Here is a 5,358-nt window from a genome sequence, read left to right as displayed (position 1 = left end):
AAGAGGAACAAATGTAATAATCTGAACAATAAAGATTTAATTTAAAAAATAAATAAATAAGCCAGTCAGAAAAAGACAAATACCATATGATTTCACTCATATGTAGAATTTAATTAACAAAGTGAACTAACAAGCAAAACAGAAACCAACTCATAGACAGACTCAACAGGCATAGCTCTGTTGGGGCGGAGCAGGGGGGTGGGGGGGAGCTGTTGTGGGAGTGAAGAGATTATGAAAAGAACTCATGGACAGCAATGCAGTGATTGCAGGGTAGAGGGGGGAAGGGGAAGTAGAAGAGGGTATGAGGGAATAAGAGATGATGGGGAAAAAATAAAATAGATTTTATATGAAAAATAAAATGGAGGTAATAATACTTTTCAGTAGACCAATTAGGAAGCAGTATCCAGAGAGATAATGGTAGTTTGAACTAGGGTGATAGAGGAAGAAATGAAATGACATTTGAGAAACTCTAAGAGGAAGAATAAAGAAAATGTTGAAAGGTCCTAAAGATGGTCAGAGACAGTTTTCATGAGCATCTGGATAAATGGTGGTTCCAGTTCCCAGGGAGGTATATACTGTCCAATGTAACGCACCGGAAGTGTAAGGAAAAGGGGAGTCCCTTTTTGGGTGCGTTATGTTTGAAAACGTATGAGTCATCTAAGTGTGAATGTCTCACAAGCCCCACATCATTTCCCACTGAATATCTCCATTAAAGCTTCAAACTCAGGATCTGACATTCGACATCTGTATCTTTCTTCTGCATCTGCTCCATTTGCTGATTAATTAATGCCACCAATTTTGAGGAATGATAGATGAGCTTCTTACATGTGATAGAAAAAGCTGGAATATAAAATAACTTAAGTCTCACTGGTAAGATTCTATGACTCATGGATTTATTCTTAAAACTAGAGTTATTCGCACCACAAAGGTTAACCTTAAGTAAAGAGTTAACTCATAACTCTGCAAATATTTAAAAACATTTGAAAATAAATACATTAAGTATTACGGGTACTTTTATCCACAACTTGTTTGCTAGGAATATTACAAGAATAAGAGAGATTTTGGAAAGGATCCAAGTAAATATATTCAAGAGTTAATGTTAACTCTTAATTAACTGTCCTGGTTTTCTGAAGTGAAAACTTAAAGTAATTACTTTCAGCCAACAACAAGCATCACAATCTTTATTAATGTCCTATTATAGCACAACATTGCCACCTGGTGAAGATATCACTACAAAAATAGTTTTATTTCTGAGAAAGTTTGTGAGTTTCTGAAAGAAAACAGACTAATGGTTGCCAGAGGGGAGAGGAATTAAGGGTCTAGATGAAAAAGATGAAGGGATTGAGAAATACAGCTTGGTAGTTACACAGTTATGTGGATGTAAAGTACAGCATAGAGAATATAGTCAATACTGTAATAACTTTCCCCAGTTTCTCAAAATGTTCAGCGACCTTAAAAATATTTGAATTACCACTACGAAATAAGAAAAATATAAAAATATTTGAGTTAAACCTATGAAATGAGAAAAACAAATATAAAAATGTTAATCAGATTTTATAAAACTGTATTCCCAGCATGTCCCTATCAATATAGAACCAATATAGTTACATCCAAGCTCTGTACATATTAAATCCTCAAAGAGCCATTGCCGGTTTGGCTCAGTGGATAGAGCACTGGCCTGCGGACTAAAGGGTCCCAGGTTCAATTCTGGTCAAGGTCACTTACCTTGGTTGCAGGCTCAATCCCCAGTAGAGACAGTGCAGGAGGCAGCCAATCGATGATGTTCCTCTCTCATCGATGTTTCTATCCCTCTCCCTTCTTCTCTCTCTAAAGATAAATAAAAATATATTTTTTAAATCCTCAAATAAACTTCTATTAACATAAAATAAGTACCACTACTTGATGAGAACTGTCCAGTACAGCTCTCACAAATTTAATACAGTATATTAAACAAGAATAAAAGAATAAAGGAGTAACTTCTACAAGTCTGTTTGAAATAGAAAATTAAATGAACCAACAAAACTGAAGCAGATTATAGCATATTTTTCAAGGCAGGGAGGTAAGGAGGCAGTGTCTATAATAATAAACACTCTAAGTTAAATATGTACTAGAAATGCATATGTCACACTAACCAGGGAACTACTATGTTAGTTTCTATAACGCATATAATTTAAAGCAGTATCCCAAACTACACCCACAAAAGCCTACAAAAGGAAAACACTGACAGTCCTGACTATACAAAATATAAAACATCAGTATAGTAAAAGATAAAAAACAAAATTTAATAGGCAAATAGACTGAAAATATTTGCCACATATCTAAGTCAAAATAGGTGAACATCTCTATACAAAGAACTCTTACAAATCAGTAAGGAAAACACAAAATTCAATAGGGAATAAACAAATTATATAAACTATTTCTTCCAGCTTCATTTTCAAATCTCATAATGCTGTACACATATTCTTTACAGCTCTTTTTCCTGGGCCTGGTCTTCCACACACAGCAGTTGTTGTTCAACTTACTCACTGACTTGCCCCCACAGACCTTAACCATGGTCTTCAGAGAGAGTAAATATTAACCTCACGTGCTTTTCATTTTAAGGAACTATAGCATAATCTACAAGACTTTCATATATTTGATAAGGGAATTACATCTAGAATATATATGCCAAGCCGGTGTGGCTCAGTGGTTGAGCATTGACTTATGAACCAGGAGGTCACAGGTTCGATTCCAGTCAGGGCACATGCCAGGGTTGTGGGCTGGATCCCCTGTGGGTGGCGTGCAGGAGGCAGCCAATCAATGATTCTTTCTCAACACTGATGTTTCTAACTCTCTCCCTCTCCCTTCTTCTCTGAAATCAATAAAAATATATTTTTAAACACTCTAGAATATATAAAGAATTCTTACAACTCAGTGATGAAAAGAATAACAAACTGATTAAAACTGAACAAAGGATATAAACAGACATTTGTCCAAAGATATACAAATCAACAATAAGCACGTGAAAAGATGTTCAACATCACTGGCTACCAGAGAAATGCACATCAAAACCACCAGACACAGTTCACACCCAGTAGGATGGCTAGAATAAAAAAGACAACTACTGACAAGTGTTGACAAGGATGTGGAGAAATCAGAGCCAGCATACACTGCTGATGGAACTATAAATGGTGCAGCAGCTCTAGAAAACAGTCTGGCAATTCCTTCAGATGTTAAGACCCAGCAATTCTACTCCTAGGTATACACCCAAGAGAAATGGGGACATGATGCTTGCATTAAAACTTATACATAAACATCCATAGCAGCGTTATTCATATTAGCCAAAACAATCCTAGTATCCATCAACTGACCAATGGATAAATATCCATAAAATGAAATATAATCGAGCAATATAAAGGAATTAAATACTGATACCTGCTACAACATGGATGACATGAATGTGAAGTGAAAGAAGACAATCAAAAAAGACTACACATAAAAATATCAAGAAGCCATGCGTACGCTAGCTCTTTCCTTTTGCCTCGTTGCTACAGAGTGAGCAAGATGGGTCACCAGCAACTCTACTGGAACCATCCAAGGAAATTCAGCCAGGGTTCTTGCCGTGTCTGCTCAAACGCCATGGTCTGATCCGGACGTACAGCCCCAACATGTGTCGCCAGTATTTCCGTCAATACGCGAAGGACATAGGTTTCATTAAGTTGGACTAAGTGAACTTCCATGAATGGGTTGTTCAAGACATCCACCTTATGACAGAATGCTATCTCTTTGTACATAAAATAATTTTTAAAAAACCTTCAAATATATATTTTAAAAAGAGACTACACGCTGTATGATTTCATTTATATAAATTACCCAGAGTAGGCAAATATACAGACAGTAGCTTAGTAGTTACTTAGGGCTAGGAGTGCAGTGGGGTTGGGGAGAAAGTCAGAAGAGACTGCCCATGGGTTCAGGGTTTCTTTCGGGGGTTAAGAAAATGTTTTAAACTTGATCATGGTGTAAATGCAGTTGCTATCCCAGAGGAACTGCCTTGTATGTCTTATGGCTCAAATCTTGGAATATTAAAACAGAGCAAAAGAATCTTTAGATGGGGCGGAACGCAACATTGTGTCCCAAATGAACTGTCTGCAAAGATAACAAGAAAGCAGATATTATGACTACTGGACTGATGACAACTGAATTGAAAATTTAAAATATTGCTTAGAATTAGCATCACTATGTTAACTAATGCACCAACAGAAAAGCCTTCCTTCTATTGATGTAATTGTTCCTCTTCCCCTTCTCATAAATAACCCTGGGCTTCTACCTGAATGCTTTGGTCACAAATAAATGCTGCTTGCCTCTCACTTCGAAAGGTCTTTTATTTTTAGGTTAACAGTGTTGATGGTTTTACCACTTTGTGAATGTATCTTTAAAAATCAATGTACATTTTAAATGGGTTAATCCTATGGTATGCGAACTATATCACAATTAAGCTGTTTGTTGCTGTTGTTTTAAAGAACCATAGACTGTATTCCTCCCCGCCCCCCCCCTCCCTCATTATATCCTCAGCTCCTAAAACAGTGTTTGGCAATGTTAGGCATTCAACAAATTCTGACTAAATGAAAGAGTAAATTTCAAAACATGGGTAAACCATGATACAACTCTGTCATATCCAAAGTGATGAGATTACTGCATGTTGGCATGGGGGGATAGTGTGTCCGTTTAGGGGTGTTTTCCTTGAAGGATGAGACTGAGACGTTTAGCAGAACCAAGACCTTGAAGGGTGTTCAGCCAGGCTAAGGACTTTTCATTCACCTGAATCAATGGGAGTGCCAGTCAGATTCTGCGCAGAGGAACACGGGCTGCTTGTCAGATGCGCGGTTTAAATAGAGTTGCTACTTCTACCCAAAGAGAACACCTTGAAGTAGAGCAATGCCCCTCAGGTGAGAATCGGGAGGAGATGGGGCAGACAGACAAGCAAATATCAAAATGTAATATTTTTAAAAAACATATTTTATTGATTTTAGAGAGGAAGGGAGAGGGAGAGATAGAAACATCAATGATGAGAGAGAATCATTGATTGGCTGCCTCCTGCACGCCCCCTACTGGGGATCGAGCCCGAAACCCAGGCATGTGCCCTTGACCAGAATCAAACCTGGGACCCTTCAGTCTGCAAGCTGACGCTCTACCCATTGAGCCAAACCAACCAGGGCAGATTTTTAATAGATTTTTTAAATTACACTCAGCAGACCGGGCGCGCGCGCGCGCGCACACACACATACACATACATGTACGTGCACCGCGCCCTACACTGAAATCATACCGACAGCCCCTGTATGGCGCTCAAGTGTGGTCGGGCAAAAAGGTATTGTGACC

The 5,358-nt window shown here is 38.0% G+C and overlaps 1 protein-coding gene and 1 pseudogene across 1 annotated transcript in view; one reads left to right on the top strand and one right to left on the bottom strand.

Annotated features, from left to right (window-relative positions):
* LOC102263861 (cytochrome c oxidase assembly factor 1 homolog) overlaps positions 1-1,762 on the bottom strand; it is a 23,132-nt gene extending 21,370 nt beyond the window's left edge. Inside the window, exon 1 of the mRNA XM_005858893.2 lies at positions 1,726-1,762. The gene's annotated coding sequence lies outside the window, so the exon portion shown is untranslated. The remainder of the gene's footprint in view (positions 1-1,725) is intronic.
* A 1,747-nt stretch (positions 1,763-3,509) lies between these two features.
* On the top strand, positions 3,510-3,801 carry LOC102263261 (annotated as a pseudogene).
* Positions 3,802-5,358: the final 1,557 nt, after the last annotated feature.

This window comes from Myotis brandtii, unplaced genomic scaffold (assembly GCF_000412655.1).
Source record: "Myotis brandtii unplaced genomic scaffold, ASM41265v1 scaffold1227, whole genome shotgun sequence".
Taxonomy (NCBI): Eukaryota; Metazoa; Chordata; class Mammalia; order Chiroptera; family Vespertilionidae; genus Myotis; species Myotis brandtii.
This window is presented reverse-complemented; position numbering and strand designations above follow the sequence as displayed.